Genomic DNA, 27621 nt, shown 5'->3' on the forward strand with positions numbered 1-27621 from the left:
ACAACCTATTTACAAAAGTTGCCTTCTACCATCAGCAGTGCTTCCTGGAACACAGACGCAGGTCTTGTGCTGGCATGCATTGATACTCAAATTATCCTAGCCTAGCCAATAAAAGAAAGCAGATGCAATTCTACAGCTTTCTCACTTTGAGAACTAGCTCACGAGACATTAGTTTCATTCACCCCGCTGCTGTCAAACATGTAATAGATGCCATCAGGAGAGCCAGCACAAAATCCTGGTCTACAGCATGTTCAGAATTCTCTTTCCATCACACTTTGTGCTGGCAAATCCATGTGTGACAGAGCGTCGTAATTTCCCCTTCCTGGCCCCATAGTGAAACCAACTACAGGCACTGGAAATTGCTGATGCTGTATTTCAACCAAAGCTGGAAAACTTCATGAGTATACTATTTTCAGTAAAGGTAAGATATTGTTTGCAGCATAGATGAACTGATCTTTCCTAAGTAGAGTTCAGATCTACTAGAGTTCTTCCCCTCCCACCCCAACACACACAGAGTGCAGGCCTGTACTACAACTGATAGCTAACACTTGTGACTAATCATGTCATTGAAGTTCTAGAACAAGGCAGTATAAAAGTTGCACCATCCACAGCTTTAAATATTGTTCTCTTTGATTAAAAAAAAACCACCACCACCACAACACGAAACAAAGCAGATCTAAGTGCAAAAGGAAAGCATCACAGAAGGTGAAATTTTAGAGTAGGTCTGACCACAAATTGAGAAAAAGATCCACAACAAAAGAGAAATACAATTGTAAATTAAAGGATGATAAAAGTCACGGACTATGCACCACTAGGATGACTGATTATTATTAGGTATTTTATTTTTCTGGACCATAAGGGTTTTCATTCAACAGTTTTGCTGCATGGAGTTAAGCCTTGCCCATTGTTCCTTCAGAATGAAGCTGGTGGGGGGAAACAACAAAAGTATCCAGAATCATTGCAACAGATCTGGTGAAAAATTCTGAACTGCTAGAATTAAGGAAGACACTGTAAAGCATGACAATAAAAGGAACCATTTCTAGTCTCAGACCATTAAACGCCCTTAGCCATCCATTTGTTGGAACCAGAAAGGCACCTGACTAACTTTCTGCTGGCTAACTTTCTTGACCTCATCATCTAAACACCTTATCTTGCTAAGAGCCACAAGATGAGATGGCCCAGAAATTATTCTTAGGCAGAAGATGTAAACAGCTTTTGTGGGGTCTCATCACATCAGTGTAAGGCTAGGTATGGTTTGACTAAACATGTAACCAGCTCTGAGTCAAAAAACAGTCCCTACTAGGTATCTGTATCAAATAACCAGAAATTCGGATTAGGTAGAAAACTTCATGCCAGCATTATTCCACATAACCTAGCTGCTGTTCCAAATCCATATGCCATCTAAGTGCCACAGATTGACCATTCTTTTAAGTCTGTCTTCAAATCAAGACTCGATGTCTTTCTCAAAAGAGACAAAACACAAAGAAGCAAAATTCACTGCTTCCCTTACTTCACAGCATAATTAAAAAAAACCAACCAAACAAACCATTTGTAAATATTAGTTAGTTGGTCTGCCTCCAGCTTCCCATTACTTATGCCACCCCACCACCCTGGATTGTATAGCTTATTTTATTAGTCATTTTTGCCTTCTGAAGGAACATACTCAATGGAATTATTGCTTTATACTAATTCTTTCTTTTAAAACTCAAGACTGGGCTGCGTAAACAAAAACATAGCCTGCACATCAAAGGAAATTATTATTCCACTCTGCTTGGCACCTGTGAAGCTACATCTGAAGTACAGGACCTGAATGCAGTTTTGGGACCCTGAATGCAAAAGAGATATTGATAAGCAGGTGGAGGACCACCAAGATGGTTGAGGGCTGGAGAACATGACAGAGAAGGTGAGACTAACAAGCTGAATCTGCACAGCATGAATAATAGATAGCTGAGAAGTAATTGCTCTCTTCAACAACCTAATTGGCATTCATAGAAAAGACAAAGCCAGACTGTTTTCAGAGATGCACAGCACACTGACAAGATAAAATATGATGCAGCTTGCATCATGAGAAATTCCAGACAGATACAGAGAACAATTCCTCACCACAAGGATGGTCAAACACTGAAACAGCTTGTCCAGAATAGCTGTGGAATCTTCATCCTCGCCAATTTTCAAACCTCACTTTGACAAACCCTGGAGCAACATGGTCTAATTTTGAAGTTACTCTCCTCTGAAGAAGATGTTAGACTAGATGACCTTCAGAGGTCCCTTCCAACATAAATTAACAGTTTAACTTTTACAGTATTTTACAGTTTTGTGTTCTTGAGCCAGAGAGATTTTTGTGCCTTTTGCCAGTAGCCTTCCTAATTTTTCAACATTGTAAAAAAACACTCCTATGGACAACAGGACTGTAACCTTTATTAATGAAGAATTCGCATCATCAGTATAAATATTCAAGGCAGATTAATAAAGTGTACGACTTCCTTAGTCTTCCTCTGTATTCAACAGAATTTTAGCCCCTCTGCATAAACTTTCTATTTGGGACTTTAGCTCACTTTCTTGTCTCTATGATCCCTACTTAATTTCAGGGTACGGTTTTCTGTTAAACAGATACGTCATATAACAGATGGTTTCTAAATGTACAACTTCAGATTTTGCTGTGCAATAGTAACTCAGTGGGTCCCACTGAGCACACGATCCAGATGATTCTGGAAGAGTCGATCTTTCTGACCTCTGTAAAAGTAACTGCTTTACAATACCAGTCAAAGAAACTTTACTTGGAACATGTTTCCTACCCCTCTCCCCTTCCAAAGGTTTAAGAAGCTTTTAAATCAATCTAATGTTTAACTGATACAGGGTTTGGGGTGGTGGGGAATTGTGTGGTATTTAAGAAAAAGACTGTATCAAGTCATGATTGCACTATATATTGCAGGTATTTACATTAAGGAAGCTTGTTCTAAAACTGATTACATTAGGATTTTTTCAAAAATAGTTTTATTTCCATAAAACCACCTCAGCGTTAATTCTAATACTATTCTTCTGCATTTCCTGAATCCTTCAGATGTCCCTCCATTATTTTTCCCCAGAACTGAGGTGAAGCTAAATAGTTGTTTAGATCATCCTGACTGATCTTTTTAAATAAGAAGTCTTCAAGGTCTTCTGGAATTTTCATTGTATTTTAAAGTTACTGGGAGGGACATGTCAGAAAAGAAACAGATTCTCACTCAATTCTTTCAGAACTCCTGGGTACAGATCACAAGGACCTACTTATAGCCTTTGTTAAGAAACGTCTATCATTGAATCTTTATTGTCTTTGTAACTTCTAGTTTTTAAGGACTTACGTCACCTGTGAGATATTATAATGTAATCTCAATTCTATCTAAAAAAACCCCAAAACATTTACTGTAATCTTATACTTTCTCTTTCACTATGAATTATGTTATCATTGCCACATACATTACTGTTTGTTAAAAACTGAGAAAGAATTCTGTCTCACTTTTGTTATCCTTTGCTTTACTAGTCAAGGTTTTGTCTCAGGAACACTTGTTTCCTTTAATCAGTTTTCTACATTTGTCATGCCCCACTCAACGCCATGTCTCCTCTACCATCCTCGCACTTACACTTTACAGAAAAGGAGGGGCCCTGAATTGCTTCCTTCACATTACAATGAAAACAGACTGATTTTAACAAAATTTGTCTTTTACGGACAACCTTTATAGTTGTTAACTGTGATTTCTAATGCAATTTGTGGAAATCTACCATATACCTATTTACATACTTTCTCACACGCATATCATTTTTGTACTGGTTTTAGTCTGGACATGCATATAACCAGACTTCTAAATGACAAGCAAAATTGCCACACATGTCAAATCTTAAGTTATCACTAAAAAAAAGGAGTTATCAAAGGTTTCAAAGTAAGTACATACCCCCAAAAAAGGCTCATTTGGTCTAAGTTGTTGGCATGCAGCATTCTACTGTGCCATGTCAATGCAGAAGTATACCTTTCTCTATTACCACCAAAATTGCCCCTCCTCAGTATCAACCAGTTAAGAGTTCTCCTTCCTAGCATATTTACATCTTCTCTATTGGCCTTAATTCATAGTCTATTTCAGAATGGCTCCAATACTTATTTGAGTTTAAAATGGCAGTGCTAGGGACTATAATCTACCTGCCTGCTTTGCCCTTCTACCTTTTTAGTTTTATTCTCTTCAATTAATCTCATTATTCCTTTAACTGAACCAGGCCTGTCTACTGCCAGTTGCACATCCCTATCTTGAGCTGCTGTCTACCTTTAAGTGACCTTGTTTTCCTTGGCCTGTTCATGCATCTCCAATTAATCTTTTTTCTAGCTCAGAGACCTCCCAGATCCAGTCATTTTCTTTCACCATGAATCCTTTCTAGTCTCCCACCCTTTCACAACTTTTTTGACTTGTAAAATAGAAACAACGCAAATACATTTGCACAGAACTAGCACATCTAACCCATGCTGTCATTTCACGCACTGCATGCGTAACCACAATACAATACAGTATATTAGGTAATTAACAACACTGTCATTTTGTTAATATTTGGTGCTCTAAGGCAAACTTACTTTCTTCTCAGGAGGAGATCAGATAAATATCACATTCTGATCTGTTACCCTATTTACAAATACACTTTTTAAAAGGTCATATAAATACACCTGAGAATGTGTGTTTATACTAAAAGATACATGGACAACAGTTCAGTGTCCAATAGTTTTAACAACTTTACCACCTCAAAAAGAAGAAAATTCAAACCACAACCAGGGTAACGAAGCTTCTTCATAAGACCATGAAGCCAAAACCCCTGCTACTGGCATGTATTCTACCTTCTTAGCTCCGCACCCTTTTCAGGAATAAGCTAAAGTATTGCTAAGCCTCCATGTGCATCAAATGGTGTCACTATAGAGACAAAAATAACAGTGGCAAAACAGTAGAGGTTTGAACCAAACAAAACCCGTAACATCAGCAGCAAAACCTACATACTCAAATTTATAGTATTTTTTTAAAGTCTTCATTTTTAGTTAAATAAACATTTCACAGTAACTGCTAGTTCATGTGCCCTGTAACAACAGCAACACAAAAATAATCACAGCAAGAACAGATGACTTCCAGGCTTCCCAGATAACGCCTCATATTTAAATTTAATTCCTGGCATTATGCCAAAGTGGGGGATGGGCACCTAAGTGGAAAAATAACTTCAAAGGCCTCTAAAACATTAATGCAGAAAATTAGTTACTTCTCTTACCTGGTGAGAAGGTGGCATGTGCAAAATGAGCTTCCTCCTCTGAGTAAGCCACTGACACGTAGCTCATTTGCATATCACGCGCTACAAGTAGACTTCCAGGTCGGCCATCTTGATACTAAGAACTTGTTTTGTTTACATAGCAGAATGAGTACTATTTTTTAGCCAGTCTGAGCTATGCTGTTGTACCTCTACTTGTTAAAGCCTGCTGGAACTCCCACTTCTCCACACAAGTGGCTGAAGTGTCAGGAGTGCCCCTGCAGCTCACTGAGCATGCCACAGCCTCCAAGGGAACCTTGCAACTGCAAGTGCCTTCAGTCGGACTCTTTGTGCTGCCTTCTGTGCTGCCAACTATTAGCACTGCAGCAACTATGTGCAGTGAAGTACCTCCCACATACCACACGGTAGTACCAACAAGCATAAATTTATTACAGAACAGCACACACACACAAAAAAAAAAAGAAGCTGAAATGTCCTCAGTATTTTCACGTACTAGCAATCTAATTACACCTAGGTTCCCTGTACATCTTTTCACATGCATCAGTGCCGTTTTTTCAGTACAGAAACCAGAGTGCTCCTGCAATCTGTACACAGAAGTCCATGACACATGTTAGTTGCTGCCGACGGGGAGCCAGACTGCAGTTACAGCTAGCTGGTCCAGTAAAAATCTACATAAAGGGGGCCTCATTTCAAGACTACATTACATCAGGATATTGCTGAGCAAAGCTTCCCCCCTGCCCCCACCAGACTACTATGGGTTCTAGAATATATCGTCTAGTTATTTGCTTACTAATAATCCAGATCCCTGTCAGAAGTCAAGTGCTGCTCTTACTATTTATATAAATGAAAACTGACAACAGTCTCTACAAAAGAAATTTCACCCTGAAGCCTGTCCTAGTAGGATGCTTCACACTGCAGTGTTCACAGTGATTCTGGTGAGCCCTACATAGTAGCAATTAACACCAAAAACATGAGTATGCTCAATGCTCAGCAACCCGCTCTTCTTAAACTGGCATTTCCAATATTTCACAGTCTACCAATAACAAGTAAGTAAGTATCAGCTCCAAGTAAGGCAGATCCATATTTAACCTAGTGCTGACAGGTAACATGTCTGGCCATTTAATATGCTGTTTCCACTTCACATTTAATTTTTCTTCATTAGGCAGATGGAGAAAAAAATCCCCCATCCAGAGCTATGGACTTTAACTTTCCAAGTACCTAACAGATACAGTGAAAATTAGAAGCAGAAGCTTGGATTTCAGCCTCACTCTGATTTCAAATAGTTAATTCCCAATTCTTACTTTTGTACTTCCAGTTAAAAGGCCAATTACATTAATTAATTACATTTTACAAATGCTTATTCTAAAAGTCACTTTACCTTTTGAGGAAAAAAATAAGCCAGGCTTTGCTTACCATTAAGTGTGTGTATGTAAAGGATGTAAACCTTTTTCCCCTCAGTTGCTGCCTTGTAAGAAACTCTTAGAGCATGAGACCACCCAAAGCAAATAAACATACTATTTAGTACAGCAAGTATAAAAACCAATTTGTGAAACCCTAAATAAAATCAAGTTAAATCCTCAGTAATGTTTGGCTAGCTACACACCTAGCAACACTGCTGTAGTTGCAGCCTGGCACCATTTAGTGGAAAAGGAAAGTGATGTAGACACCGATGCTTGTCGATTCCAGCACTGCAAAGGCAGAGCCCCTCAGGACCAGAGGAGCCTGCCTGCTTTTCACCACCGGTCTCTTCCGGTTCCCTGCATTGTTCCTCTTTAGAACGCCAACAGTGTCAAGGCTATATATAGTCAAATTATGTTGTATGCCCCCTTTTCCATTGTGAACCTAATTTGCTGTATGGCTGGTTCTAGGTTATTTGAGCGTAACACAATTTGCTCATCTGTAATGTCAAAAAGATAGCAATTTTGTGTCTGAAAGTATTTAGTAATGCAAATTACTTTTCACTGGTGGTTACAGTTCCTCCTCAGCTGTTGTATCCAAAAGCCTAAAGTGATGTGTAAGGGAAAATTAATTATTTTTCCTGAATGACTGCCACATTAAAATGACAGTCATTAACTATACAAGTGATCTGGTACTGTTCTTCTTTTATGTCACAGTATCTTTTGATTTATCTTACTTTCAGACAGATTTGTGTATGTTAGCACATTTAAGCACTCTGCAGAACATATCTTTTATTGATGCTGTTGTCATTTGCAGAATGAATCATCAGATGAATAGCCCCTGAGCTTAAAAATAAAGGGCACCAATGCTGCTTAAAAAAAAAAAAAAATAACAAAAAAAACCTTTGTGATCCCCACATATGGCCACCCCCTGCCCCAGCTCTACAGCCTTGTGCACAAATACCAGAATAACAGCACGATTCTCACCACAGTAAAACAGAAACTGCAAAATAAAAGACTGTACTTGGGAGAATTTTCTATTCTTGGCTCCAGTCCGCTCAGGGAACTCCAAGCCGGAGCTTGCCGGCAGCCCCGAGGGGGAGCTCTCAACCTACCGTCTGGGGGAGGCACCACCTCGCTTCCAGAACATTCCCGCAGTCACCCACACTCCCTCGGCTGTACCTTCCTCTTTGTGCTTTCCCTGCCTCTTACACCACTAGCTATGATAAAGCTCGTTTTCAAATACAAAATGTTTTTACGGAAAGGAGGCACAGCTGGCTGAGTAGTTAGGAACGCGCCAACTCAGCTGTACAGGGCACAGGGCTGCCGGGTAGTGCAAGGTGGGCCAAGCCAGTGGAGGACTTGCTAAGCCCCCACCAAGGGCAGCATCCTCCTGCCATGTACGAGCTGACCAACCCACCCTGACAGCTAGCACAGGCACCTCTTAAGCTGCTTCCAAGATGGGATATTTGGGGATCTTTGTTTCCAGTTTTGTTTGGGTTTGGGGTTGTTGGTTTAGTTTTGTTTGTGGTTTTTATTGTGGGGGGTTTTTTTGGGGGGGGAAGGGGGGGGCTGTGTGTGTGTGTGTGTGTGCATGTCTTTTTTGGGGTTTAGGTGTGGTTGTTTTTTTTTAAATGCAGGAGCATAACCTGGGAGGATAAACAATGGCATACTCCATTATATTCTCTAGTGATTGCCACTACAGAAAAAGCCAGAATGTCTGCCTGCCTTTCCCACATTTGGCATGCAGTCAGTGGAAACACCTGAGAGCTTTTATAACTGCTTTCTCAAAGCCAGTTAACAGGACTCTTCTTCCAACACACAGAATTTTCTAGTCTCTCATCAGAGCCAACCTTAAAAAGCAAATGTTACAGTCAAAAACTAGTAATTATTTCAAATGCAACCAGCCTTACTATTAGCTGTATGGTTTCATTGGTATGTATCAAAGAAAACACCCTCAAATCTTAAATGCCAGTTGATTCATCTCAGAATAGAAAGGTAAGAAAAATCTGCCACAGAATAAGTTGCCTAATTCAGACACAACTTCAAATATGAAGGCATTTAATTGACGAAGTTTGTAAAAAAAGTAAAAAAACCCAAAAAACAAAAAAACCCACCCCCCAAAACCAACCAAGCAAACAAACAAGATAAAATCTGTCACTAGTAGCTTGATCTAAAGAAAACACCCAGAGCAAAAGAAAATAAAAGGCCCTGGGCCTTCTGTAGGCAACACACACAGAGTTCAAAATACCCCCTTCCCCTCTGACTTCTCTTCCCCAAAGCATGAAACGGAACAAATTTTATTCATGGAAGTCAGCCAGAAGTTTGGTAGTTCCCAAGTTTTTCTCACACTGGTTTTTGAAAGGCACAGAAAATTATGTTCATTTCTGAAATAGAGAACTGTCTATCAACCCGTTACCTTAGCCAGTGTGGTTTATTTCAAGATATTTTACAGCAGAAGCATGTATCAACAGAAGGGGCAGGGAAGGCAGGGAAGGGGGGGGGAAAGGGGGGAGCTGATGGCTGACACTAGTTATATCTGCTTTAAAGGGGTGAAAAAGTGTCTAAAACAGGTAGCTTCCAGCCAGTAACAGTTTAATGTTGCACTCCCTTTCTTTTAGAAGGGAAATACTGTTTGTCTCCTTATCAACTTCAGAAAAAACATGTTTTGCTCACTTAAATTTACATGAAGAATTGTCACTTACTAAACAAACACTGCGAAGCTGACAGATCTTAACCTGCAAATCGAGACACTGCAGCAAACAAAAATTAAATGCTTGCCTTACTCATAATTTCTTTGAAGACAGTACATTCTTCAGTAAAACACAGTAAATGTTAAAGCTAAAAATAAAGGTCCAATTTAACTGTTTAACAGTAGTCATAATGTGATTAAGTATTTAAGATTCCAAACAGTTCTAAGTGCTTGGTAACCATTTATTTCTAGTACGTAGGGAACTAAACAAGTCAGCTGTTTGAAAGTGATTTGCATGCATTAAGCAGTATTGCGTTAATTCAGCAGTCCATTCCAGTTTGTTTTGAATCCTGCCTGAAATTGTTTGCTCCCAAAATATCTACCAAAATAGAAGATGCAGCTGTATGAATTGAGACAATTCTGTTTTAAGAGGAACATAAAAAATAATCAAGCCACGTTAGAATGGATCCAAGCAAGTATGATTTAGTAATGACAACTATCCAAATAGTTGGAGCACAAATGAAAATAAAGTAGAATTGTTTTCTTATAATCAAATACACCAAATGCAAAAAATGAATTGAAAAAAATGTGCCTCTATACACTCCTTCAGAGTAAATTATTGTTGGCTATTTCTCTTTGAAAGTCACACGTATTTGAGACTGCTACCCTATTAGCAATTTACTTGTGAAAACCTATCCTTCAAATTTACCTATCAGTAGTACAAAGGCTAACTGTTCTAGAATGCAGCACATGTCAGAAGTGGAGAAAATGCAGATACAAGAACAGCGAGCAGAGTCTGACAATGCATCTCACATTAAAAATGTATAATTATCAATTCAGTTGAAGTCGTTAATTCATTATACACAACTATTTCTAACTTAAGTCATTAACATCTAATTTATGTATTTAATAAAAAATTGGTAGGTTGGTGGGGGTTTTTTATCCCCTGAAGTGCCTTGTTTCCATGCAGGTAAATCGGTGCTTTTAGTTTTCTTTTTGACTGCTAAAGAACACACTATTAACACCGTGGGAGGGAACAGAGAAGAGATCATACTGTCAGCTATCAGTACTACTGGTACAGCAAACATTAGAGTTACTTGGACTTTTGGAAACAAGAACACATTCCATATGCAACACAGGTTTCAAAACCTACCATACTTCATGCATTCCAACACCCACTTCAGGAAAGAAAAAAAAACAAAACCAAACCAAAACCAGTCAAATAAAAAAACCCAAACCACACCACCCACCCACCTCACAGAACAAAACACTGCAGCTCCCTGCTCAGCCACTCATTCTGTACACCGCTTCCAAGAACGATGCTGTTTTGAGAACTGCCTGTTAAAGAGCCAAGTAAACCAAAACCAAAGGAAAGGGAAGGGAAGGGAAGGCAGCAAGACAAGAGCTTTCCTCTGAACCCTGGAAAATGTCTCCAAGCCTCTTCTGTAAAATGGGAGTAAGCTTCCTCAGCTCACAGGGAAAAGTCATGGGCAACAAAAAAGGCCCAAAAAGGACTGTGTGAAAGATGTGGTGTGAACATGCAATGTTTTACTCAAACGTAATACATGCGAAGAACCACTCCTTACATGTGTGTGTACTCCTCACATGACATGTGAATGTCAAAAGCTACACTACTTTTCCTTTTTATGTTCCCATTAAAGGGGTTAAAAAACCCCACCAAACCAACAGAACCAATAGCACTTGACAATATGAAAATGTTATAAAAACATTTTCATATGCACCATTTTGAAAAACCAACTAAAAAACACAAAACCAAGAAAAAGCCAACAACAAAACCACCATTGGATGTGTATGGTAAATAGGTTTTAGACATAAAATTTCATCCCCTTCAATGATTACAAAGTAGCTCAGGGATCTCATTATAAAAAAATGTTTCTATTTGCTTTGAACAACGAGTTATTAACATCTGGAATTAATGAACAACAATAACTTACTAAAACCCACACAAACACAAACCTCAGTAATCATTTATAAGACTGGGGTCAAGATGACTTGACTCAGAATATCTTGCAGAAAACCAGAAATATTGTTTGGAGGATGGGAAGAATGAAATCTCACTACATTATTAATCTGCATTCATTAGATGAGTTGAACATATGGCAAAACTTCACATCAAGACAAATGCATTTAAGTAGAATTTGTTGTCAAGAGTTTTCCAACATTTCAAAGCGCCCAAATGTTCTCAGGATCTGTAACTAATCTTACCCAATCAAGAAAAGCCACTATGAACTAAAATCTGCCTTAAATCAAATCCACTAAACAAAATTCTACTAGCAATAAAGCAAGTAATAAAACTACCTACGTACCTGCATTTCATCATTACCTGCGACCACACATTCACATTATTCCTGCCACTGATTTTTTATTCTAAAGCAGGAAAATCCTATAACCAATCACTTACAAATTTACAAGTGGCTGAAGTCAGCAGTCCACCTGGAGTTTAAATTCTGTATTTTACTTTTTGTTGTTGTTGTTTCTTCATATCAAATGCACATGGTAAACATGAAGAAACCGGGTCTCCTAAGAACCTGATGTGCACTATCTATCCAGAATACTTTGTTTCTTTATAAACAGCGTACCATCATTAACTATAGCAGGTAAGTTACAGGAACATTTAAAAACTAAATTAACCATCAAGTGCTTTGTTAGAGAGTATGCTAAGAGCATCAAATTCGCGTGCAAAAACATTGAGGAAGGACTAAAAACTTTTAGGCGTTTAGTACTGCCTTTTACACATCCTTAGCACCAAGTTCAGCTTCACACAGGAAAATACTATGAGCTACATCCTGTGAGTTATCCAACTCTTTTCTGCTCCTGATAGTTTTCTGAAGAACTTCAAGTAACTCTCTAATTACCCTCAAATTAACTCATATCCAGCTTAAGATCCCACAAAGACCTTAACTAGGTCTTTTTGAGACAGACAAAAAACAAGAAAATGAGTCAATTGTGAAGAAAAATATCTTTTTTCTCCTGCTGCTTTTCTGTTCTCCTTCTCCCCAGTGGAAAGAAGTTGAGCAGTACTTCACCCTTAGCCACTGACACTTATGAACTACCTTCTAGTGAGTGCTGAGCATGACAGGTAGCTAGGCCACCAACCAGTAACATGCACAGGAAACACTAGGCCAGGGATCCTCAAACCTTTTAACCAGGGGGCCGGCGCGCGGATGCAGTGGCAGGCAGTCATCTGCGGCTGCTTGGTTCCCCCCCCAACCCCCGGCGGGGGGGGGGGGGAAGTGGTGTCTGTAAATACCGGGGGCCAGATTGAGGACCCTGGGGGGCTGTATCTGGCCCGCAGGCCGTAGTTTGAGGACCCCTGCACTAGGCCATATGAAACCACCAGCACTTTGAAATGCAGATTTCAGTTAAGTTATACAAAAGAAATGAAAGAATAATTTACCTTGAAACTTCCACTCTATCATTTGTAGTACTTTTGCTACTCAAGGGTAGCACTACTATAAATTCTGCAAATAACTGCCACCTGCACAATAGTTAATTTACATAATCATTGCTATTCCAATGTATTAACACAGGTTTTGTAGTTCTTACCTATCATTGGAAAATGTTGCATGTTGAAAATATGATGATCAAATGTAAATCTAACCACCTGGTTGCAAAAATGTAACAAAGTTTACAAAAAAATTTATTTTATGTTTGAGGTGAGCTTTTTGAAAAAGGGCAACATAAAGTGAGAGCTCTTAAGGCCTGGTAAGGAAGTAAGCCAAAATTCAATAACTGATTTGCAAGACATGTGTATGACCTTTGACCTCTCTGGTCCCACCCAACCTACCCTGTAAGTGAGAAAGGATAAAGGTGTACGAATTAATTCAATGAGAGGGAAAACAAACAAAAAAACCCCTACAAACCCAAAACCACCAAACCAAAACAAAAACCCCACCAAACCCACCCTCCGGTTGACAAAAGAAGAATAGTTTTAAGGTATTTTATACAGCTTAGAAGTGGTTAGTTTTGCCTAAACAAAGTTTGAAATTGTGTCTTAGCAAAGCAGAGCTGGTGCTTACCTCTAAGGTCTGCAGCATATGATGCCAACAGCTCTGTTCATTTGCATACAGTCAAGCTAATCTGCTGCAATGAAGAGCACTTTGTCAGCCATTTTGAAACTGCACTGTCTCAGCTGCACTGAAAATCTGATTAAGATGGCTGCATTGTGCACTGAAGACCAGCCTCAGTGACAACTGAGCAGTGGATAAAATATTTACACAGCAGAGCACCTCCTTCTCTTCCACACTGCAACAAACTGCACAGGCAGAGGGGCGGCAAAGGCATGGTTTCTTTGACAGGCAGGAAACTGTTAATGCACAGCTGCAACACTGCAGCTGCTTGGAGCACCACTGGTAAAGAGAAAACTAAAATAAACCAGAAACCACAGAGAGGCAGCCCTGCTAGGTCTGTGATGCAGGATTTGTAACCCATACTTCAAATCCCTCGTGACTCCAGGCAGTTCAGAATTTATGTCACATATTAACAGCCACAGATACAGAGCCAAATCATGCATAGAACTAACAAACATTAGGGAATACTTTTTAAAAGCAGCCTCATTTCAGTCTTAAAAAAATAATCACCAGCACCACCCAAAAAAACCCCAACAAACCCAACCCTTAAGAAACTGATCTATACCTTTTCACAGCACCACCTATTTTGAAATACTGTGTAATATTAGTTGCCCAATAAAACAGTTTTACTTAGGGGGGGTGGGGGAAGGAAGTTCACTTTAGAAATAAGGAAGCTAGCAAAAAAACCTCAAGAACACTCCAGAACTTCAGCACCCACAGAAATCAAGTATAGCATTCTTTATAAATGATATGGTATGTCATGTTATTTTTTTTGAAGAAGAGACATATCTAGAATCCCATCCGGAATTTTGCTGGAATCTTGTTGTAACTATACTGAGTAGTATGTTCCTAAATAAGTGGTTTGGGAATCTGTGGGGTGGGTAGGGGGGGTTATCAAACAAATACACAATTTTAATGGAATCAGACTAAATATGATACAGGTTCCTCTCTAATATCTGTTCAGTAATGCAAATCATGTGCTCTTCTCTAGGCAACAGTGGATCAATTCTAGAGGGAACTCTTCAATACCTGCCTCACTTCACCATGTACACCTCTTCTACAAAAAACAAACATGGCTATTTTAAAACAAAGTAACTGCAAGAGCACATGGGGTGATCCTGAACAGAATTAGTGTTCAATTATTTCTAACCTTCTACCACAATACAGCCTATGACCCACAATCAACCCAACATGGTAAGCCCCCCCCAAAAAAGTGGGAAAATATGCCCTCCAATCTACCTCTTTTATGAAAAGATCTATAAACTTATATAACTGTGCATGTGTGTTGCCAGCTGTAGTTGGTTATTTCAGGACTGATTAATCATGCCAGCAGTAGTTCTCTGATAGACTTATCAGCACCACAGTATTTCAAACTTTAAAAATGTTGAAATGCACCATCTGGCTTTTCCTTTCGTCCTTGTATTAGGACGATCTGCAATGCAAGAAGAAGCACATGACACATACATGTAAACGGCTACACTGATTATTATAATCTTTGATAATACTGCACAGATTTAGAGGACTAAATTAAAGTATGCTTAAAGTTCAAACGTCCAAAAGACAAGTTCAAATTTGTGAAGCCTGGAGAACAACTTCATTAAAATTAATTTAAAACTACCCACTACACTAAAGCTTTTCTTCACCAAGAACTACTATTAAATCAGAAATCAAGTTTCCAACAAGTTCAAAAGAAATGTTTTCTATTAGCCAGTTACAATCCCATGTTGCTTACTCTGAACTTAATACATAGAACACCTTCAGTTTACAGGGATTGACAGTAACTTTTAACATTTCAAAATCCAAACTTAGTATTTCATTTGTATGCAAACATACATATATTTTCATTTCCACAGTAGCAATGTTTTGAATAGAATTCTATGTTTAGTACACCTACAAGGTTCCTATATCAGAAGGTTAATTCTGATGTCCAGTCTTAGAAGTTCAACAAAAACCTAGGGAGGTTCTAATCCAGAACCCAAGATCTGCGCTTCTACACCACCACGTTCTCTAAAATTCCATCTTGGAACTTGATACATGGAAATTCAATGACTTAAATAGGTTTGAATAGGCATAACTACTTGGCAAAAAAAATAAATAAATCAGAGAACACTTTCACTGAGCCAGAGAAAACAGAATCCATGTCACACTCCAGTTGCAGCAGTCAGTCCTCTTATCTTGTCAGAAAGCTTCATGAACATGCAGAGGTACTGACATGTTACAGACACCTAGCTGCAAAAAGTCTAGCTGAATGGTAAGAAACCATATGCCTTTACTTGAGTTCGCTTCAGAGTACTTCAGTTAACATACACAGGTGTGTTAATATGTTAAAAAATACCAAACTAATTAATGACATTTAATTAAACACAATATTAGGAGTGAAATAACTTATCTGAGAAGGCTCTGGTCAAGAAAATATTAATTAACCTCCACTAATGTGGAATTCCTATATTTACATGGGACTACAATTTCTTATTGTTGCTTAAGGTGGCAGCTATATAGGCTGGCTAAAATAAAAAGTAAGTTAGAAAACCAGGCATTTTAAGAAGATTCAGAACAGAATTTAAACCTAACCTGTTATGTTTAGCTTTCTCTTAAACACATAATAAAAACTCCTAACAAGCTTATCTCTGCCCTCTTTTGATGACATGCCAACACAATGCAGTATCACCTCAGCAAATTAAATTTTCTAGTCATAAGTTAAAATTTAAGACAGAGCTTCCATTTTCCAACCTTCTCATGAACATCAATGTATTGGGTCTGTCTGAGCCCCACAGCAGCCCTCATAGTGCTGTGCTTTGTACTGGTAGCTAGAAAGGGGGTGATAACACATCAGCATTTTGGCTACTGCTGAGCAGCACTTGCAGAGTATCAAGGCTGTCCCTCCAACATTCCCCCCATCACCAGCAGGCTGGGGGTGGGCAAGACCTTGGGAAGGGACATAGCCAGCAGAGCTGACCCAAACTGACCAAAGGGATACTCCATACCATATGATGTCTGTTTAGACATGGAAGCCAAAAGAAAGGAGGAGAAAGTGGGGATATTTATTATTTATGACATCTTCTGGAGCAACCGCTATGCATACTGAAGCCCTGCTTCCCAGGAAGTGGCTGAACATTGCCTGCTAATGAGAAGTAGAGAATAACATCTTTTCTTTTCCTTTGCTTCCACACACGTGACCTTTGGTATTGCTTCATTAAACTGCCTTTATCTTGACCCATGAAGTTTTTTAATCTTACTCACCGTGCCCCCCAGCCACCCCATTCTGCTGAGGGGAGGAGGGAATGAGAGGCTTGATGGGCACCTGGAGTTCAGCCAAGGTCAACTCACCACAGTCCTTTCTGGTGCCCAACAAGGGGCACGAGACAACAGCAGTTTTATATTAAGTGTGCTATAGCTATAGTAGTTATTAAGTGGCAAGCTGCTGGGTGGGTCATGGAGTTTGTTGGTTGAACTGCTTATCTCTATTTTGCTAAGCTTGGGAACATGTTAATAGAAATAATGGCTATGTGCTTTGCCCTGGCATCGATGGCCTTGCTGTGGTGGGGGAGCTATTTTGTGGGGAGGATGAGGGAATACACTTTCCTCTCCCTGCCCAGGATTGACGTGGATGGTTTTGTTATGTAGGCTCCCAAGGTCCTTGCTAACCCTTACATGACCTGTTTAATACTATTAATTAATACTGTTGGCATATTATGGGTTTTGGGGAATTTGGTCTCATCCTGGTGTAAGAGAAGGCAACTTTTAGGTGAGGCAATATTGAAATCTGCCCTGAGGCAGCTGGTCCCAGGGTCTAGGATGTGTGGAAGTATTTGGCCAGATTCCTAGGACAGTTATCACCTCCCATAACCTGGGATTTCACATACCTGAACAGGCAAGCAACCCTGGCACACTGACAGACGTGCCACCTGACAGAAGGGTGCCTTGTCTACCCCAGTGAAAACCAACAGCTTTTAGTACTGTAATGGGCCTGGCCTGTGCCTATCAAGCCACAGTTCAGTACTCTCAGAGGACTGTGCCTGAGACAGGGACCCAAACTGGATCCGAGGTCACCATGGTTGAGATAGAGACACAAACAACTAGAGTAATTGCCCAGGAGTGAAAAAGAAACAGTGGACAAGAAAAACAATGGGTCCGTATCATCGATTAATAAGGGAGGAGGAAGAGGAGGAAAGGTTTGATCAAGAGGCCGGTCCTTCAACAAATAGGAGGAAGGAGTGACAGAATTTAGACAGGAAGCAGAAAATACCCAGTCCCTGACCTCCTCAGAACTTCAAGATGTGTGGAAATATTACAGCCACCATCCAGGTGAGTGGATTGCTGTCTGGCTGCCCCAATGATGGGGCCAACAGTCAGCAACTAGAAGGCAATGAAGCCCAACAGCCAAGATTCCTTGCTAGAAACTGGGGAACTGAGAGAAAAATTGGAAAAGATGCAGCAATATGCAGTCTCTGGAGACAGCTCCTCTCACGTATGAGGGCATGGTATCCATTCAAGGAAGATCATGTGAACTTCCCAGGAACACAGACTACCGCAGATGAAGGCGTCCAGTACCTGAGAGAAATAGTGATACTGGAAGTTATCTGCAGTGATCTAGACTTTGATGAGGTCTCCAAAGATCCATAGGATGTCCTGTGCACATGAGCCATGTGGAGGAAGGTGATCCAATTCGAAGTGCCCCATCATATTCTAACGTCTTGGCAGCAATGTATTGCCTGGATACAGATATATCAATTGTGGAGAAAGCGTCATCTTGGCTCCAAAACTTTGAAGAAAGTCTTTGTACCTCCTTATACCTGCAGGCCAGCACCTTGGCTGTCAGGGGTGCCCCAGGAAATCAGTCCTCTCCTGCTCCAGTCAGAGAGAAAGGGGGCCCCTAGCACATGCTGCATGGTGCACTGTGGTTCTTCCTGCGTAAACGGGGGAGGACATGACTAAGTGGGATGGAGAACCCACCTTTAAGCTGGAAGCCTGTGTATGCAGACTGAGAGGGAAGACAGCGTTAAGAAAGGGTCAAGAAAGATGTCAGCACAGTGCTTGTAGAGACACAAGGTGGCAATCAACCCTCTACCAGACACAGAAGAACTGAAATCACCTCCCTTGCTCCTGGTGAGGGGACTTCTGGTCTGGCACTGCAAGGGTCAAACAATGAATGCTCTGACCAGGAACAGGAATAGAGGGTCCCTGCCTTCAGCCAGGAGGAGGGATGGGATGACTGGGTATACTGCACTGTGTGGATTTGATGGCCTGGCACTTCAGACCCACAGAAATGTAAGTCTTTGGTAGACACTGGTGCAGTGTATGCTGGTGCCATCGGGGTACAGGGGCACAGAACCCATCCAGATTTCTGGAGTTACAGCAGGATGCCAAGAATTGGCTGTATTGGAGGCTGAAGTGAACTTAACGGGACAAGTCGGAAAAGCACTCCATTGTGAAAAGCCCAGAGGACCCTTGTATCCTTGGCACCAGCTACCTCAGAAGAGGGTACTTCAGGGATCCAAAGGGGTACTGATGGGCTTTGGTGTAGACACTGTGAATACCGAGAAAAATCAAACAGCTGTCTATCCTGCCTGACCTCTCAGAAGAGCCCTTCACTGTGGAGCTGCTCCAAGTTGAAGAAAAGAGGTGCCAACTGCAACCGGATTAGTGCACCAGCAGCAATATCGCACAAACCAAGACCCCCTGGCTCCCATCCAAGAGTTTATTCATCAACTGGAGAGCCAAGAAGTGATCAGCAAGACTCACTCACCTTTTTTAATAGTCCCATACAGCCAGTGCAACAGTCTGATGATGTCTGATGAAGGGTGGAGGTTAACAGTAGACTATTGTGGCCTGAATGAAGGAATGCCACCACTGAGTGCTTCTGTACCAGACATGTTAAGAGCTCCAATATGAACTGGAGTCAAAGGCAGACAAGTAGTATGCTACAATTGACACTGCCAATGCATTTTTCTCAATTCCTTTGGCAGCAGAGCGCAAGCCACAGTCTTTTTTCACATGGAGGGATGATTCACACCTGCAATCAACAGCCCCAGGAGTAGAAGCACAGCCCTACCATTTTTCATGGACTAATCCAAACTGCACTGGAAAAGGGTGATGACCCTGAACATCTACAATACACTGATGGTGTCATTGTGTGTGGCAACAAGACAAAAGTAGTATTTGAGAAAAAAAGTAATTTACGTTCTTCTGAAAGCTGATTTCACCATAGAGAAAAGCAAAGTCAAGGGACCTGCACAGGAGATTCAGTTCTTGAGAATGAAATGGCAGAATGGACACCATCACCTGCCTATGGATGTGGACAAGATAGCAGTTGTGTCTCTACCAGCTAACAAGAAGGAAACACAAGCTTTCCTAGGCCTTGTGGGGTTCTGCAGAATGCATATTCCATCTTAGGGTCAGCTTTGAGCCCTCTCCATTGAGTAACCCAAAAGAAGAATGATTTTGAGTGGGGCCCTGAGCAACAACAAGCCTTCGAGCATATCAAACAGGAAATTACTCGTACAGTAACTCTTGGGCCTGTCAGGACAGGGCCAGCTGTGCAAAATGTACTCTACACTGCAGCTGGGGAACATGGCCTCACCTGGAGCCTCTGGCAGAAAACATCAGAAGAAACTCAAGATTGACTACTAGGGTTTTGGAGCTGGGGGTATCAAAGAACAGATGCCCACTACATCTCAAGTGAAAAAAGAGATACCACCAGCATAGGAGGGGCTTTGAGACGCTTCAGAATTTATTGTTACAGGAGCACATCTCCTTTTGGCACCACAGTTGCCTGTGCTACACTGGATGTTCAAAGGAAACATCCTCTCTACACATCCCCTCTAGCAACCACCGCTATACAGAGTAACTGAGTAGCGTTCATCATGCAACAAGCTCGACTGGGGAAACTCAACTGCCCAGGAATTTTGGAAAAAATCATGGACTGCCAAAAGGCAGAGATTTTGGAGCACTGCCTGAGGAGATGGCTTGTATCCAAGAGGCAGCACCATATGATGAGTTATCAGAAGATTAAAGGTATTATGCTTTGTTTACTGACAATGAACTTTAATGATCAGATGCTTCCAGAGACTTAAACATTCTACACAGGAACTCAAGGATTTTCTGACCCCTATTTCCCCTATTGGAAAATTAAAGTAACAAAAATCCCCAAACAAAAAAGGTAAGATACCTAAACACACCACAAATGACGCAAAAAAATCTCTTCAGGGAAATGAAAATTAAAGTCGCACATCATGCAAAATTTTGCTTTTAAAATGATAACCAGAACTCAAAGGTTGACAAAACCTATGCTCCAGATCCTCCTGACTAAAAATCTCAAAGCTAGAATACTTTACAATTACCTTCTTTGCAATCAGACATCAGGCTTTAATATCCAAAACAAGACTGAGCTATAGAAATTTTAAATAGCATTACCCATTTCACATCTAAACTTTATTCGGATATTAAGACACTCTACAACTATCCAACTTGACAAAAACAGCTGATTACAGAGATCACTTCAGATAACAACCTAACTTTCTCTCTGCTTCTTAATGAGCTGTCAGGAAAAAAAAAAAATCTAGTTTTTTGTTCCTCCACAAGAATCTTATCTCCGTGTTTGGATAAGTCACTGCTGCTTGATGAACAGTTTCTTACAGTATGGTGGAAACAGGAGAGCATTTTTTTCATTCAGTAGAGCACAGTGCAGTAAGTATATCTGAAATACCAGAATGATGAATATACATCATGAAACCATCATTTGTGTTGGTCAACTTATGAGTTCCCAATCGTTTTGTGTAGGTAAATCTCAAAGTAATGACATGTACTGAAAAGAAGTAAAGAGCCCAGTTGCAGATTTAACTGAAAAATATTAACAATCTTAGATCTCACTGCATTTAAGAGAAATATTACATTAAAATACACTGGGGAGGAAAAAACCCACCAAACAAAACCCTCACAACATTCACATACCATAGTAAGTTTTATAACTTGCAACTCATTTTCCTCATCTAATAACTCTTACGAAAACTGTGATGTACATCTGTGTCACTGCAGTAATTTCCAAAATAAACTCATAACAAACATATAACTAGCCCACAACACAGAAAAACATCAAGTGGAGAGGAAATGGAAAAAAAATGCATTCAACCTGCAAACTAAGGAAGAGCAACATACTGGTGAAGGGTCTGTTGGCCTTAATATCTCCATTTTATGAATAATCTTGAGATTTTGGGCATAAATACAATTTCTGACAATAAGCCCAGATAAGCCTAATTAGCGATTATACTATTAAAAAAAATCTAGATGGGGAAAAACTTGGGTGGGTTTTTTTCATTTTGGAAAGAAAATCAGTATCTGGTTTAGTCAACTGCTATTCACCGTGGAAATATTGTCCGTTTGTAACATAAAAAATGCCTTCTTCCAAAAACCACAATCAAACACAATAAAAATGAGTATTTATTTACTAATTAGGAATCAGTTACTAAAATAAGATTTCTTAAATTTTTAATGTGTAAAATGTTTCTGTTTGCAACAGATTATGTAAAATCAGTAGTATTTAAAATTAAACGATTTTTGTTCATTGGTTGTTCAGCCTCTTGGCTAGCAAGATCAATTCCTGTGATGGGAGAAAAGCATATGTCTATATTATAGCATATTTCCTGTCTCTATGTCCCGAACAGAAGCATCACTAAAAGAGCCTTTACAGGAAAACTAACATACTACAGTTAATGTTGATATCCCAAATACCTGAAATCGGCATAGCAATACAAGCTAAAGCAGGACGTATCAGCAAACCTGGCAGAGTATGGCATGTATGCCTATCTACTGGGATTAGCATCTTCTTGAAAACAGACTTTGTAATGGATAGAAAATCAGATTTAAGAAGTCCCTCAATAAGAGCATCAAAATGACTGTTTCAAGTGATTTATGTAATTATTATATCCTTCTTTGAATCAACTTCTTTGAAACAACTGTTATGATCAGTTTCAAGCCTACACAACATTCAAGATAGTCTTGTTAAATTAATTATTCGTACAGCAAACTACAATATTGTTCCGCAGTATCACAGGAACCATCGATTCAACACTGCTACACTTGGTAGCAAGGTTACAGCTGATAAAGCGCCTTGTATTCGAAGCAACATATTAAGTCTCCTAAACTGAGAAAATAACTATGAGAACACAAAGACCTCTTAAGAGTCTTTGAAAAAGAACACACAATGAGCACTTACAACAGTTAGTGACAACACAAGATTTTCTGTATTTTAATTATTTGGCGTTTATCAAAAAAATGTGTTGCTTTTCAAAATTATTAGTACATTTCTTTTCTGGATTATATAGACATAGGAACTTGATTTGATACCTCTGGAGCATGCAAAATAAGATAACTGCCAAACTCGAGGAATAAATACTGGGAGTATTTGCCATGATTCATGAATTGCAGAAGCCCTCATGCAGTCATTAGTGAATTAATTTTATAATAGGTCTGACAGTAACATTAGTCTCATTTCAGGGACCTGGAAACAGAAATTACCTACCCAAATTCACATATCTAATAGCAGTAAGTTTTGTGTTAGTTTTTTTCCCCTCCAAAGAATTCTTGCATATTCAAGGTAATACTCTCCTTCATACCTTTCCACAGGACTGCACAAACCAGTACCTAATGAGAAAAACATATTTCTCACATTGATATTTGCTGTTTCTGCAGAGCTTACAGAAGGTAAGCGCATTCTTCACATTTTTATTTTAAAAAACATGAAGTAGATATTAATAACTGTAATAATTCTAACTAGATCAAACTGGTATAACAAATACTGGCCCCAAGTACATTTTAACTTGCAAAAGAGAGCCAAACATCATGCCTGCAGATTATCTTTATCTTGCAGATGTGAATCCCAATAAATTTATTCATTATATTGTATCTTCTTGTACAATCTGGGGTATTGACCAAATGTATTTATTAACATACTCTTACTTCCACAAATTAGCATGTTAAATAAGCTCTCTAGATGTTCAAGTGTTATTTTTCTGTGACTGCATGATGGCTGCATTTGTAAGGTTATTGACTGCTGCCTAGAACAGTTGAGCTGTTCACTCCTTTATTTTAAGATAATATTTTTCCATCAACAATTCCATCTGATTTTTCCATTCAACAAGTCTGTGTTAACGGTCAAATTACAACATGTAGATTTATTTCAATATTACTATTATGCAACAATATAATCTAATGTAGGCATTTCCACTGGGTATCTATCAAAGATTAGGAGATCTACTAAGAAGCATATATATGTGTTAAAAGAAAAAACCTCTTGAGGACAGTGCCACACCTCTAACAGGCCTTAAAGTCACATGAATTAAAATGTGAGGCACTTAATCATGAACACTATATTTCATAATGCTTAAGTTCAAAGAAAATCAGAAGTTCAAGCGTACCTTCTTTACACTACCACACTACTTAACCTATTAACTTTTGCCATTTTGTTTGATGTGGGCCTCCACGACAACCTGGAGAAGCCACTCCGGCCTTGATTACTGATGACATCACATAAATAAGGCACAGCTAGGTCTTCCCCCCTCAAACACCCTCCTTTCTAGTAAATGTGCATGCCCATACGCTTCAGAAACTGTAATCTGAAGTTCATTAGCGCACCACTGAGCACAGTAACAAAAAACCCGTTTTTTCCCTCGTTGCTTCTACACCCCATCCACTGCAACACTCAACATCCACACCTGCTGCAGGTGTGAGGAGATCCACTGGTGGCACGCGGCACCACCGCTGTCATCCACCACACCATCCCCAGTCCAGGCAGAGAGGAAGGAAATGCTTCCGAGGTGCCAGCCAGCCGCACCACTGTCCCACCCAAACACCTGCCCAGCGCGGTGCAGGTGGCACCTCCACCTCGCCGATGCGTCATACGGAACACAGACAACTTGCTGATGCTCTGCTCTCTGCGCCTGCAGGACTCAGCAGAGTGCACCAGCAGTGCCCTGCCCCACGCCAGACCTACCTGTGACCTGCAGCAGCTGCCGCGGGGATCCCTCCACACGTGGGGGGCGAAGGAAGGCGCCTCCCAGCTCCCCGCTCCCCACCTGCTGCCACCTCTGCGCGAAAACAGCACTGCGCATGCGCGCCGCCGCCTGCACTGGAGCCGGGTCACGTGCTCCCATGCAGCGCGCCCCAACTGCGCTGCGCTTCCGACCGAGCGTGGGTGCGCGCAGCGGCGCGTGTGCAAAGCTGCGGCCCCGGAGCATGCGCACGCCGCGGCCGCCACCTCCGCGCGGGGCAGCGTTCCGCACCGAGTGCTGCTTTGCCCGGCCGCGCGCGGCCCCGGGGGGCGAGCGGTACCTGTGCTCCCGCGTCCCGCAGCAGCTCTTGCCTCTGCGTTCGGCGCCCGCCGCAGCTCCCGCCTTCCAGGTGCTGCCGCCGTAGATTCAAAATCGGAACTCGCTCCAGGCACCAACGCCGCCTCCCACCGTCGCACGCGCGGGGCCGTTATGCAAATAAGCCCAATGTCCCCTCCCCTCTCTCGGGTGACCCCGCCCCCTCCGTGGGCACAGGGGCCGGCAGTGGGGGCTGCCTCGCAGCCGGCCAATCCCAGGGCCGTCCATCTTGGCAGCATGCAAATGAACCACCGAGTTATTTAAATTAGCAGGTAGCTCCGCCCCTTGTCTGGCGGTGGCGGACGGTTATTTGCTATAACGCGCCGGGGCTGAGGGTCACGCTGCCGCTGTCACTGCCAGGGGGCGCTGTGGCGGGGCCCAGGGGCAGGGCCCAGAGGCAGGGCTCAGGGACAGGGCGGGAGCAGCCGCAGCAACCGGCCCTTCCTTCCTTCCATTCTTCCTTTCCTTCCCCTCATCCTTTTTCAGCTTCCCGCCACAGCGGCTGTGGGCTGTGTGGTTCTGGAGCCTCTCTGACATCTTCAACAGTCAGCCCGAGGTCTGCTGGGTACCTCTGAAAATAACTTGTATTATCAGCTTCCTGTATTCCTCACTGCAGCTCCCTTACCACTCCTCTTGCCTAGATTCTGGGCTGTGTGCAGGGTAACTTAAAAGTTTTCTCTACGACAAGCTGCACCTGACCAAAACACAGGGGTTTGGAGTTTTTTTTAATAACCAGCTTTGGGTTTCAGGAGTGCCACTAAGCCAAACAGTACTGCTGGCTTATCCAGATGAGCTGCAAGTCAAACCCGCAAGTGGCTGCTTCCCACCCATGCTCCATTTCTGCTTCAGGGGTGCGGGTGGGAGGGGGAGAAAAACTACAGGACCTGCTGTAATGTGAGTCAGATTAACCCTTTGTACCACAGCCAAAGGCAGGAATGACCATTGCCAACAGCTGGCCTGTCCCACGAGGCACAGGTCAGGTTTAGCAGAGGGACCAGTGGCTGTATCCTTGGGTACGCAAGGAGGTACAAGAGCATAGGACATGTATAGCTTTTATTGGCAGAAGTGCTTATATGCTGCTTATGCTAATCTAGTGCTGAGATTCAAGTAACAGTCTCCTACTAGCCCTGTAATGGCAAGTCCCATTCCTTTCTCGTTAATATACATATAAAATAACGTTCGCAATCTTCCTACTGAAGGCATGAAAAATGGCATCCTGATTTATCCACTTCAAGAGAATGTTAAATATGAATTCAGTTTTTGTCTGTTGTATATAGAGCAGGCGGACCAACAGGATGCTCTGTTCCTGTACGCTGTGAAACAGTACCTATGATACAACCATTGTGAGAGTGCTGTCAGATGTGCTTGGCAGACTCAGGGGCAGTGTTTTAGGACATTGCCATTCCCAGTGGTTTGCCTGACCTCCCTACTACATTTCCATTGCACAGCCAAGATGGAAAAAGGAAATGTGTACATATGCCCATAAATTTGTGCAAACGCATCTGCAACAGTGCTTTAAGCAGGTGTACTAGCCTGGGAACCTGCTGTGCTGAAATGTAAACTGACATCTTGCTGTGCTGTCTTTGCTATAGGTATGACAATTTCTAAGAGAAAGCATGGCAGACCCCTGCAACAGTAATTTCATAAACTTTCATAGCTAGTTTTATCACACTGCAGTACAATACTGGAATGTTTTGTCTTGGAAAAAAGAAGACTTGAATTTCAGTTCTCTTCTGAGCTTTTGCATACAATCAAAGGACAAGGCACTTCAGAAAGAAAAGCCTGGAACTATCCAGAAGTGGGCAGTTCCTAGCCATGCCTGTTGTTTAACTTGAAATTTCACTGCTGGTGAACTGCTTTTACAGGGTGCATGCATTTACATCCTTTGACAGTCAATCAGGAGTGAATGCTTTGTGGCTAAAAAAATGTGTTTTCAGAAGGCTGGGTATTAGTACAGCCACCTCTTTGGATAACAATCGGTGTTATTCCAAACTTAATTGCGTATGGAAGCCATTACAGCAACATACTATTTTGTCCATTGCAGTGCATTTTGTGCACATAAAGGGAGAATGAAGAAGTTTTGTCATCCTAAAGATACACAGTTTGTCAAGTCTGCATTTTAGTGTGAACTTGCTACTATTAGCTTGATGGTTTTTTCGTTACAAATAAATAGAAAAAATAGAAACACACCAAGAAATGATTACAAAAATCTTTCTTGCATCTCTGAGGAAAAGATAGTACTGAAAAATTGAGTGCTTAAAAAAAAATCCTATTTTTCAGGCCTAATATCTATCTCCATTTGGTGATAAGACACACTTTAATCAGCAACTGATGGAATCAATTGATTACTACTAGAAGAGATGGGGTGCTGTTGATTGGATTATCCCCAGCCTCTAGATTGCTGACAATCTCTGAAGAGTTTATAAGTCTGCTTATAAACATGCTTATAAACTGTTCTTTCAAATGCAGAGGAATCCAGCTGTCCAGACTTTATATATTGTTCATGAGGACAGAAACTAAGAAACCTCTGAAAGTAGTCCAGAGAGTCAGTTCTGTAACAAAATACAGCAACATGAAAGTTGCCATTGAAATCTCACATTTAAATAGCATGGGAAAGTTTCTGCAAGGTCCCAGCAGACCAATGGCTATTTTTTAAGAATTACACATAAATATTTCAAATGCTGTTTAGAAAGGTATTTTTTGTGGGTGTTGTGTTTTGTTTTGTTGTGGTGTTGGGTTTTTTTGTAATGATTAATGAATTGAACGCTTACTTGAAAGGTGACAGGAAACAAATGCATTCAAAGTTTTACATA

At 40.9% G+C, this 27621-nt stretch overlaps 1 protein-coding gene across 8 annotated transcripts in view; it reads right to left on the reverse strand.

The window, feature by feature from the left end:
* The window catches only part of ATF7IP (activating transcription factor 7 interacting protein), a 114025-nt gene extending 89090 nt beyond the window's left edge, over positions 1–24935 (reverse strand). For 2 of the 8 annotated variants that reach the window (XM_055712550.1, XM_055712546.1), the window contains exon 1: positions 24774–24935. The gene's annotated coding sequence lies outside the window, so the exon portion shown is untranslated. Of the gene's footprint in view, positions 1–5271; positions 5682–13397; positions 13546–24435; positions 24581–24773 lie in introns of those variants that run through there. The other 6 variants (XM_014281656.3, XM_005441292.4, XM_055712549.1 and 3 more) reach the window with 5 other exon arrangements.
* Positions 24936–27621: the final 2686 nt, after the last annotated feature.

This window comes from Falco cherrug, chromosome 5 (assembly GCF_023634085.1).
Source record: "Falco cherrug isolate bFalChe1 chromosome 5, bFalChe1.pri, whole genome shotgun sequence".
NCBI lineage: Eukaryota > Metazoa > Chordata > Aves > Falconiformes > Falconidae > Falco > Falco cherrug.